The following is a 12,063-nucleotide window of genomic DNA, read 5'->3' as shown; positions in this document are numbered from 1 at the left end:
AGTTGTATTCATTCAACTTGTTTTTATTATTGCTTGTTAGCTGCCCTGAGCCTAGACTTGGTTGGGGAGGGCGGGGTATAAATAAAAATTATTATTATTATTATTATTATTATTATTATTATTATTATTATTATTATTTTATTATTATATCACACTGGCTCCCTTGGGCCAGGGAGGCAGCGGGAATCCATTTTTGAGCTTAGGAAGTTCGTCTCTGGTACCAAAAAGGGTGCAGCTTCCCTCCCCAAAGCAAATAGATGGCTTTCCTTCGGGATCACAACAGGAGAAGGGAAAGGTTTGATTCTGCCCCACCCCCCCCTTGCTCTGACCCTGTTACTTATTGGGATTCCTCTGCCAACACTGCAGTTATGCTTTAAAAGCAACCTCTCCCCCCCCCCCCCCCCGCTCTCAGTCGTGGCTGGTCTCTAAGTAGGACAGAAGACAGAGTCACTTCCGATTGGTTGTAAGCAAGAAGTCAGACAGGTGGGGGCTGGTTGAGGGCAGGCAAAGGTTGGTGAGACAGTGCCTTATTTGCCCTTATTTGACCAGCCTTCGCTACATGTCATGTGCCATTAGATGCATCTTGTGTGGAAACCACTCTATGCTCAGTCAGCTGAGCATGAGACATAATCTCAGGTTCGTGGCTTTGAGCCCCACATTGGGCAAATATAATAATAATAATAATAATAATAATAATAATAATAATAATAATAATAATTTATTATTTATACCCCACCCATTGTTGGGCGGCTTCCAACAAAATATTAAAATACAGTATAAAATATTAAACTACAGTAATGCATCAAACATTAAAAGCTTCCCTAAACAGGGCTGCCTTCAGATGTCTTCTAAAAGTCTGGTGGTAGTTGTTCTCTTTGACATCTGGTGGGAGGGCGGGTGCCACTACCAAGAAGGCCCTCTGCCTTGTTCCCTGTAACTTAACTTCTTGCAGTTAGGGAACCGCCAGAAGGCCCTCGGCGCTGGACCTCAGTGTCCGGGCAGAACGATGGGGGTGGAGATGCTCCTTCAGATTTCTGCATTGCCGGGGGTTGAACTAGATGATGCTTACGGTCCCTTCCAACTCCGATTCTATGAGGCTAGAATAGGATTTGCAGCAACTGTGGGCCCCATTTGGAAGGTGGAGGGAGCTAAAGATGCAAGGAGGGGCCTGCTGAGGGAGTGGAAGACGGGAAATCATGGTGACAAATCACTCTTGGTATATTTATGTGGCCATCTAACTTGTTTAAAAAAAATTAAACTGCAGTTATGCACCTAATCCTCTTGAAATGTTATAGTCGGCTTACAGCTAGTCCTAATAGAAATAGATTGCAGCCTCAGGAGAGATGCACTTTGACAGCCCTTACTTTGCATACATAACTCAAGACAACAAATACATGCATGCAAACTATTGCATGCAGTCCTGGTCTGGGGCCTTCATTCTTTCATGACTGCCATGTTTACAAAACAAAACCTCAGCAGGTTGAAGTGTGATGGTGATGATGATGATGATGATGATGATTGATTACCTGCCCTTCATCCCAGGCTGAGTTACAGCAATTTAAATTTCCCTATTAAAGGCAGTTTACAATAAGTTGTAATCACAGGAATAGGGTGGGACCAGAAAAATATATATTGTGTGTCAAGGGCCATGGCAAAAAGGTGTATCTTCCTGTATCTTCTTTGACTGCCAGGGACCACTCTTTTTAATGTTTCTTTTCTCCATTAACATTTTTTAAAGTGACAAGAAGCTCTATATCTCTTGGTGCACACCTGGTGACCAGAACATCCTTAACAGTGAAACCTTTATTTCCTTGCCTGCTGTCTTAATTGCGTTGGTTGGTTTTATTGTGGGACTGTTTTTAGCTAATAATAATAATAATGGATGCTACAGACTAACCTCCTTCCTGTCACGCTGATATTTTATGTTCAGGAAGTACTGTGTTTTGAAAAGGATTTCTACCACTTCATGTAATGTTGGTTGTTGTTTTTTTAAAGGTTAACTGTAATCTGTCAAAAAGTTGGCATGAGTTTTCGATTTGCAAAGCTTTTTTTTTTTTAAGTACTGTGTTTTGGGTGGGAGGGCATTATCATTCTTCCTTTCAGGATTAGGCACACTGAAAGCTGTCTTTCAATGTCCAACTCTTGGTCTAAGTAAAGGTAAAGGTAAAGGTACCCCTGCCCGTACGGGCCAGTCGTGTCCGACTCTAGGGTTGTGTGCTCATCTCACGTGGCCAGCGTGACGAAGCTGTTCTGGCGAGCCAGCACCAGCGCAGCACACGGAAACGCCATTTACCTTCCCACTATAAAGCGGTACCTATTTATCTACTTGCACTTAAGGGTGCTTTTGAACTGCTAGGTGGGCAGGAGCTGGGACCGAAAGACGGGAGTTCACCCCGCTGCGGGGATTCGAACCACCAACCATACGATCGGTAAGTCCTAGGCACTGAGGTTTTACCCACAGCGCCAACCCACGTCCCTTTTAAACTCTTGGTCTACCTAGCTCAATACTGTCCATCGCAGTGGTGGGAAGCCTGTGTCCCTCCAGATCTTGTTAGACTGTCCAAGTCCCATCATAGGATTGTAGAACTGGAAGGAATCACAGCTAAAGCATTCATGGCAGATGGCCATCAAACCTCTGCTTACAAATCTTCAATGAAGGAGAGTCCATCACCTTCCGAGGGAGTCTGTTCCGCTGCCGAACAGCTCGTATCATCAGAAAGTGCTTCCTAATGTTTAGCTGGAATCTCCTTTCTTGTCATTTGAATCCATTAGCTCGGATCCTATCTTCTAGAGCTGAAGAAAACAAGATTGTTCCATCTTCCATGTGACAGTCCTTTAGATATTTGAAGATGGCCCTCATACCACCTCTCAGTCTTCTCCAGGCTAAACATCCCCAACTCCTTCCACTGTTCCTCATCAGGCTTGGCTTCCAGACCCTTGATCATCTTGGCTGCCCTCCTCTGCACACATTCCAGCTTGTCAACATCCTTCTTAAATTGTGGTGCCCAGAATTGGACACAGTATTCCAGGTGTGGTTTGGCCAAAGCAGAATAGAGCGGTCCTATGACTTCCCTTGATCTGGACACTAGATTTCCGTTGATGCAGCCCAGAATTGCATTAGCTCCCCCCCCCCGCCCCCGCTACACAACATTGTTGAATCAAGGCTTTTCCACACTTTGCCCTGCTCTTTCCAGGCACTGGTCCACACTTAAAAGCTCCAGGTCCATGCAGTTTGTTTGTTTTCTGTCCTGAGCTTTCCCCAAGAAAATCCACTCTTTACTGCTCAATCGCAGCAAGCAGCAGCTCGGGTTTCCTGAGGACTGCTGATTGCTCTCACTGAGCTTTAAAGAGCGGGGTTTTGTGGGGAAAGCTCTGGAGCTAAAAGCGGGGGGTGGGGGGGGGGTTGGTTGGATACAAAGCTTTAAAGTCTGGTACGGTAAAGGTAAAGTCTGGACTGTGCCTAGAAAGGGTGGAGGAAAAGCAAGTGTGGCTAAACCCTCAGCCCCAGATAGCATGACCCTTAAGGATGAGAGATGCCAAGTGATGTCAGAATGCTGTTTATTGATTATAGCTCGGCTTTTAATACCATCCTTCCGGATATTCTTATTAAAAAGCTGGTGGACCTGGACCTTTTCCCTACCATCTGTGATTGGATTAAAGACTTTCTGAGCAATCACACACAAATAGTGAGGATTGGGCCTGTTACATCTACCTCTCTGAAGCTCAGCGCTGGCACCCCACAGGGATGTGTGCCGAGTCCCTACCTGTACTTGTTGTATACATTGACTGCATTTCATCTGATCCATCCACTGCACTTATTAAGTTTGCAGATGATACCACCATAATGGGTCTAATTACAGGTGGAGATGAATCAGCGTGTAGGGAGGAGGTTCAAAAAGTCTCCACATGGTGCCTAGAGAACAACTTGCACCTAAATATCAGCAAGACAAAGGAGATGGTGTTGGACTTTCGGAGGAAGAGAGAAGAACTAGCCCTGTTGTATATCAGGGGTGTGTGTGTGGAGAGAGTCTCTTCCTTTAAATTCCTGGGAGTTTACCTTAATGAAGACCTCACTTGGAAAATCAATACAACCCAGGTGGTTAGGAAGGCCCAACAGAGACTCCATTTCCTCAGGGTCTTGCGAAAGAACCATGTCAAACAAAAATTGATGATCATCTTCTACCAGGCCACAATAGAAAGTCCTTTCGTACTGTATAACAGTGTGGTACGCTGGTTTGACAGCCACGGACAGGAAGTCCCTACAGAGGGTGGTGAATACAGCACATGACATCATGGGCTGTCCTCGGAGTTTGCTAGATGACATCGTGGGAGACCGCTGCCTCAGGAGAGTGAGGAAAATTCTTAGGGATGACTCACACCCTGGCCAGCACTTCTTTAATCTCCTACCTTCGGGCAGGAGATACAGAAGTATAGTCAGCCGCACCAATAGGTTAAAGAACAGTTTTTATCTGTGGGCTGTTGGGCTGCTGAATGGGGAAAAAATAGTGGTGTACAGTGGTACCTCGCAAGACGAATGCCTCGCAAGACAAAAAAACTCGCTAGACGAAAGGTTTTTCCGTTTTCGATTTGCCTCGCAAGACGAATTTCCCTATGGGCTTGCTTCGCAAGACGAAAACGTCTCGCGACTTTGTTTCCTTTGTCTAAAAACGAAGACATGTTTTGTTTATAAAGTTAATTTATTTTCCCTTCAATTTTTGAACTGCTCTTTACAGTATGTGTGACTTTAAAGAGCAGTTAATAAACTGTTGTTGTACCAAATTTGGCTTTGTTTGGACTTTTTTTGACCATAGGAACGCATTAATTGATTTTCAATGCATTCCTATGGGATTTCGTGATTCGCAAGACGAAAAATTCGCTAGACGACAAAACTTGCGGAACGAATTAATTTCGTCTTGCGGGGCACCACTGTAATGGACTTCTGAGAAGCACATAGAGTGCAAACAAGACTGAGTGTATGGGGGGGGCTTGTTTAATTTCACTGCACACAGGTGGTGTAGTGACAATAAGGGTTTGTTTATTATTATTATTATCATATCTGAACCTGGAACCTTTTGCATGCAAGGCTGGGGACATCAGGCTAAGTTCCAAAACAACTGCAAACATCGAATTGCTGCATACCTTCGACATTATGGAAGGACTGATGAAGCCCCAAGCTCACAACACATTTTCTAGCGCTGAATCTGCTGAAGCTAGGATGAGCAATTGGCTTGGAGCCCTTGTTGCCTCTATAAAGCCATCCCTGTGAAAATCCTGCTCTAGAGCAGGCAGCCCAAACGGTGGTCCGCTCAGGGGCTCTATGGAAAGTCTGGGAAGGACAGAAGGAAGGCAGGCTGCAAATGGTAGAGCTCAGGGGCTGCTCTGTCCTTCTGGGAACTTGTGATTCACCTGCAAGGTGAGCGTGACGGACCAGAATTGGTGGGGAGAGGAGGCACTTGAAAGGACTAGGAAGGATTAGGAGTATGAAAGATGGAGAAGGAGGAAGCAGATAAATAACACGGATGAAGGAAGCAATAAAAATAAAACTGAAAATCTGGCATGCAGTGCATTGTAACCGCTGCAACAGGAAGAAAAATCATGATGTGTTCTGTCTGGACCCTCTGTAATTTTAAAGCAGTCGATGGGTGGGGTGCGGGAAGCTTGAGCAATATAAGTACCAAGACAGTTCCCTGCCCCAAGCAGCTTACAATCTATGCAGTTATGTATTGAGTAGGGTGTCAGCAACTTGACTTCAGTGAAACAAGACAACAGACGGATCAGGCAAAGGGTTCAATCGCAGCATGCTGTGGTGCAGTCAAACCAAGAGGACTCGAATCATAGGTAGCAAACATGTATTTTGCAGCATTTCTAAACTTTATTTTGTGCCTTTATGGGAAAAAAATATGGTTGAAACACTTTGGCCTCTTCTCTTTCTACTCCACATATTGTGTACATTTTACATACCCACTAAAGTTTCCTTGTTCTGGTGACTAATATTCCCCTTTGAAAAAGAAAACAAAGAACTTCACTTTAGCAACCTATTATAGAGGGTCTCTTACCCCTCCCACTTCCCCCTGCCAGTGTACCTTTTACTGGAAGGCTCTCTGGGTAATTGGAAACCTTGTGGATCTGTCAACAAAGCATAAAACCTTACAGAGGGAGGAAATGATTTTGAGTGTGACCTTTTAAAGCTGTTTATTCAATGCTAACAGCCCGGAGAACTCCAGAAGAAAAACATGTTTTGTTATGGGTTGAGGAAGTTCTTAGTCTGTACTCAGGATTGGGGAGAAGAAAAAAAGTGGATTAAATATATCTTTCAGATGAACAAATTACGTAGAGATCCTCTGTTGCAAGCTTCTTTCCCTCTGAAGGCTCATAGCTGCTTTCCTTTTTTGATCAGTAGTATTTAATACCTCATCACATTCCTTCCCTGACTCAATTTTCTTCAAATGTTTTGTAAGATACCCTCATGCTCTGTACACCACCACGCTCAGAAATCTTTAAAAGGGACATCTGCCTTAAGCGAAGTTCTTCGAAGGTCAAATTGTTGGGTTGTATAGTCAAAGCATCCATACCATTATACCCTTAATTATGTTTATTTGGAAGGAAAGCCCCTTTGAATGCAGTAGAACTTACCATGGGGGGTATTTGGAGATTGCAGCCATGCATGTGGACTAGAAACTTGGATATCTTTCAAAACAAAAATTGGGAGTTTCAATATTTTCTGCTAAGCTGGGGATGGAACTGTTGTGTTCCTATGGTTTCTTCCATATTTAAGCAAGTAGGTCCTACCTCAGTTGACTTGATGAAACTGGCAAAGATTAGGGTTGGAACCGAGTAACTGGGGGACAGTTTGGTTGGTGGGGAGATGGAATGCCTGTAGTAAGTTTTCTCACAAAGCTTTCTGAGTCCTCACTTTCTCTGTGTATGGAAGTGCTCTGTGAGAGAATGTTCTTGGGTGGAAGCCAATCTTCTTTGTGGTCCATTGGAGGAAAATCTTGAGCCAGGAGCAGACCGGTTAAAAGCCTCAGCCAAAAATAGTTTTCGTGTGTGTGTATTTTATGGTAAAAGAATGCATACAACAGAAATAAGATTTAAAACAAGGGCCTATCAAAACATAAATGTGAGCACACTCAAATATTACAAAGGGCAGATGTGTTTTGACATCAAGTCTTCACTGGTGGCCAGAATTATGACCAGATAGTAGGTGGGGGCAGGAAGTTTAAAATAGTACCTCAGGAGAATACGTATCTTATTGTGGCTAAATCTTTATTCTGACACTCACCCTTAGGCTTAAAAAAACAAAAACACTCTTCATTTCTATAATGGGATCAAACATCATCAGGATACAGGATGTTTGAACCCTACATAAAAAAATGGTAACACAAAAATGCAAAGGAGAACGCTAAATGCAAAGCTTTTTAAATAATTATATGCAGGTTTGGCCTTCAGTCTCACTCCTGAGTAGGAATGAGGGAGAAAATCGATTCACTTCACATTTAAAGTTAAGTATATCAAATTTGCACTTTTCAAAGCAACATGAGAACGAAAATACAGCCATCCATCAAAATTAGCACACATCCAAATTTTGTAATGCAGTTGCTGAACAAAAGAACGTTTACAATCACCCACATATGGGGGGGGGGAATGGGCATAAAAATCAATATATTGGTGAAAATAACATCTGAAACTGCATTGCATTAGAAGGAACTGCGTGCCAAAATGTGTTAATTAGGACGTATTCACTCTAAAACACTGAAGGAGTTTTCATTCTGCCACCTACAATGGGAGCTTTGCTAAGTGTTTCTAAGTGGCATTCAGGCACTATGAACAATCCTTCTGTCTTTTTCAGCCCTCTCCCCACCGTGTTCTTCAAATTTCATAGAATCACAGAATTTTAGAGTTGGAAGGAACCCTAAGGCTCATCTAGTCCAACCCGCTACAACCCTCTTTTTGTCCAATGTGGGTCTCGAACCCACAACCCTGATATTAAAAGTCTCATGCTTATACCGGTGGAGCCATTTATCCCACAGACGTGGCAATAACAGCCAGCAGCCAAATGGTTAAATGCAGAACTCAGCAGCTGCAAATCCAGCTCCTGAGATATCTCTATTTCCCCCATCTCACAGGGCACCCTTTTTTCATATTAAATGGCTGTTTATTTTTCGGCCTTTAGCTTGCAAATGATTAACGAAGGCCAAGGCAGGGAGCAGAAAATAGGATAATTCAGGTGTGCATTCCATTATTTGGTCTCCTGCTATACAGTGCCTCAAGCTGCGCTGATTAATGGAGAGTAGAGGAAGGAATCCATTTATGGCACCACCTCAGGCTCTAGCTCGGCCAGGTGTGGTCTCCCCGATGTCATATGCTCTGCCTAAATGCACGTTGCAAGGAAACAAAAAGCAAAGAACACCCAGCATGAGGACTAGCACCATGAGGCGTTCAAGGCTACTGATCACCCAAACTGAACTTACGATCAAATGTTGCGCCCCCTGGGCTCACCTGCCCATCTGACTCCTATCTCGAGGTGGCAGGGTGCAATGAAGAGGGCGACCCATGGTGTATAAAGTTTATGAAATATAATACAGTGGTACCTCGGGTTAAGAACTTAATTCGTTCTGGAGGTCTGTTCTTAACCTGAAACTGTTCTTAACCTGAAGCACCGCTTTAGTTAATGGGGCCTCCTGCTGCAGCTGCGCCGTCGCTGCACGATTTCTGTTCTCATCCTGAAGCAAAGTTCTTAACCCGAGGTAATATTTCTGGGTTAGTGGAGCCTGTAACCTGAAGCGTATGTAACCCGAGGTACCACTGTACATATTTGTGGCCTCACTCCCTTGCTGCTTTCCTGGGGGGAGACACAAGGGCCTGTTCTAAAAGCTGTAGAGCGGAGAGCTATTCTGCAGGCTTCGCATATCTCCCACCATCTTCAAGTCAGCCAGTATCCCATGGCCACAGAGCATCGTTGTCTTTATTGGGCTGGTTTTTTGGAGATTCCCTCTCCCATTTCCCCTCCTTTAAAATTGCATTTGTGCAACCTTTGAGGTTTTGGCCGTCCTGCTGATATCTCCACATAGTGCATGGTTTCTGTTTTGGCTACATCAAGCAATGGCACTCAGACTGTGAGCACTGGAAATTGAAGGATTGGGTTGTTATGCAGAGTGGCTGTAGCCTGTGACTCATAGCTGTTAACTTACAGATTTGAAAATAAGGGAACAACAGCCTCGAAAATAAGGGGTTTTCTGGGCACAGGTATGTTCAACTTCTGATCCCTTCCGAGCCAAAGGCAAAAGCCCAGCCAGCAGCCAAACGAAGCCTCATCAATAAGGGACAGCAGCGGGACATGGCGCTGGGATAAGGGACTGTCCCGCCAAATAAGGGACACTTGAGAGCTATGCTGTGACTCTCCCTTGTAAGAAACAAGGCAGGCAGATGGGGGCTGGCTGAAATTGGTGGGTCGTTGCCCCTAATGGACCAGCTTCCATTGCTCTATCTTCTGCATGAAACAGACTTTCAGATGTTTGAAGATGGCCATCATGCCTCCCCTTAATTTATTCTAAAACACGCTCGGCTCTTTCAACCATTCTTTATATTGGAGAGTTTATTATTGGAGAGCACATAGGAAGTTGTTATCATCATCATCATCATCATCATCATCATCATCATCATCATCTTGTCTCTAGTTAGACCATTGTCCATTGAGCCCAGTATTGTCCCCATTATCTGCTTAATCATTATTCTTTCCGTCCCTTACTGCAATTTTTTTGGGAAAAGCTGAAAGCTATTTGGAAAAGGAAGAGTTAAAGTGCTAGTAGTTACCTAGAGAGGAAACACGGCCCATAGAGAAAGAGATGGCTAGAGCAGCCCTTCCCTAACCTTGTATCTTTGATTTTTGGACTCAACTCCCATCAAGACTCCGGTGATCAGAGACGATGGGAGCTGTAGTCCACAGTGGTATTGGCCACAATAGCAGCACAACAGGCCATCTAGACCTGGGGAAATTGCACAGCTATTCCATTTTAGCATTTAAAAAATTGGCGTTTCTAAGCTTGGGAAGAGTTTAAACTGGACAAGGGAAAAATTACTGGTGGGATGTTTCATTCACAGTATGAGATGCCTCATTTTAGAAAGTGAACAACACATGGTTCTTCCCCAGGGAATACTAATCACGGAAGCAGGCTCTGTTTCCAGATCTCTCACTGACTGTCATGGTCGCTCTCTGCACACAGTCCAGTTTGCCACGTGTTAAAAATGCGGCCTTCAAAATTGAACAGATCTGGCCCAACCATTGTGGAATAAAGTGGAACTACAGTATTGCTACTAGCCACGATCCGGACCCTGCCCTTTTTTTGTGAATGCTACTGAAGATTGCATTAGATCTGTCAGCAGCTGCATCAGGATGCCTGCTCATCTTCTGATCAACTTAAAGCATCTTTCTTTGGGTGGCAGGAAGGAAGTGACAAGACAAGATGACCTCCTCTACACTGGGAGAAACTTCTAGAAGCCAAGCAGAGGAGCCTGAAATAGGCAACACACACACACACACACACACACACACACACTGAGCAAACTGACACTTGCCATTTCTTTTTACAGAACCATAGATTTGTGGCTGTCCAGGCTCCTATCGAGGCCTTCCTCGTGGCCATATGGTCTGTTGTGCCTTAGCTGCAGAAATGGCCCTGATGGAACCTGTTCCCATGGAGGCTGTTTGCTTGCCTCGTAGAGGAAATGAAGTCCCGCTGGCCTCAGCCACTTAATGAACCTTTCCCATATCTAGCAAGTGCCCAGCAGATGGCCAAGCGAATAACTCGGGAGAGGCAATTCCAAAGTCTCTAATTTGATGACACCTTTCTTATTGACTTACTCTCTGTTTCTGCGCTCAAAGCCTTTACAGTACTCTTTTTAACAGTGCACATATTAAGATCTCAACCACTGATGTGCTTGATCTCCTGCAGAAGGCTGTCATAGCTCTGAAAAAGATGTCTGCAATGAAGAAGGAGCAGAAGCTCACATTTTCCCAGTAAGCCGGGGTGAGGAATTTCAGGACTGGTGCTGAATGCAGGACTTCCCAGATTAGTCCCAGGGAATTGTAGCTCTGTGAAGGGAACAGGAGTCTCCTAAGAACTGTGCACTGTTAACGAACCACAGCTCCCATAATTCTTTGAGGGAAAGCATGATTATTCAAAGTACTGTATTTTCTGGCGTATAAGACTACTTTTTAACCCAGGAAAAAGTCGGGGGTCGTATTATAGGCCAACTACAGCAGCAGCTCCTGCAGCAACTCCCCACCAAAGGATAAAACGACAGCAAATTAAATCAGAGGACACCAAGCTCTCTAGATGAAGCAGAAATACACTTGAAAATTGGCCCCAGAAGCCCCTGGCCAATGGGAAGTGGAGCAGATTTCTGAGCCGGACTGGAGTCTGGTTTTTTAAATTTTTATTTGGTGTGTGTTGGAAGAGGGAGGGGTAGTCTTATACGGCGAGTATATCCCAAACTCTATATTTTAACTGGAAAAGTTGGGGGGTCGTCTTATACACCCAGTCGTCTTGTACGCCGGAAAATACGGGTAGTGTTTGTTAGGAGAAATTTTCCTGAAAATGCTGAATAATTTTCATCAGGATTCTTAGAAAGAAAATCTGCAAGTTGGCTGCAGAAATGTGGAGAATCGAATTAAAGTCTGGGGAAATGAGAAACGGAGAAAACTGAAATTAACAGATCTTCCCATCCTTAATCCATGATAACTTCATAAAATGTGTACACGAAAGGACTGCACACCCACTGGTACTTTGCAGCTACTCAGCCTTGCAGCCTGCAATGTGATTGCAGGACGACTTGATGCACGTGCAGAGGGCACCCGATATGGGAGACCCTGTGGTAGCGAATAAACAAGCAGGCTTGAGACCTGGGCATCTCCCTCTCGTTTTAGAAATCCGATAGTGAGAAACACTATCGGAGCAAGAGGCTCATTTGACCTTCAGTTGAGATGGTGGCAGATTGAGCAGGACGGGCCCAAGGGGGCAGTCAGTGAAGCGACTGGAAGGAGGTTAGGTCACAGGTCTCCAA

General features: G+C 44.4%; 1 protein-coding gene and 1 long non-coding RNA gene across 8 annotated transcripts in view; both read left to right on the top strand.

Annotated features, from left to right (window-relative positions):
* The window catches only part of RASA4B (RAS p21 protein activator 4B), a 49,828-nt gene that overhangs the window by 5,308 nt on the left and 32,457 nt on the right, over positions 1-12,063 (top strand). The gene's annotated exons all lie outside the window — the stretch shown is intronic.
* Positions 11,119-12,043, top strand: LOC310695350. Its single transcript, XR_014520027.1, has 2 exons — positions 11,119-11,200; positions 11,584-12,043. It is a non-coding gene; the product is annotated as an uncharacterized lncRNA (long non-coding RNA).

This window comes from Podarcis liolepis (genome assembly GCF_965112155.1).
Source record: "Podarcis liolepis genome assembly, chromosome: 16".
NCBI classification, from domain to species: domain Eukaryota; kingdom Metazoa; phylum Chordata; class Lepidosauria; order Squamata; family Lacertidae; genus Podarcis; species Podarcis liolepis.
Note: the sequence above shows the minus strand (reverse complement) of the source record. Positions and strands in the feature narration are given on the sequence as shown.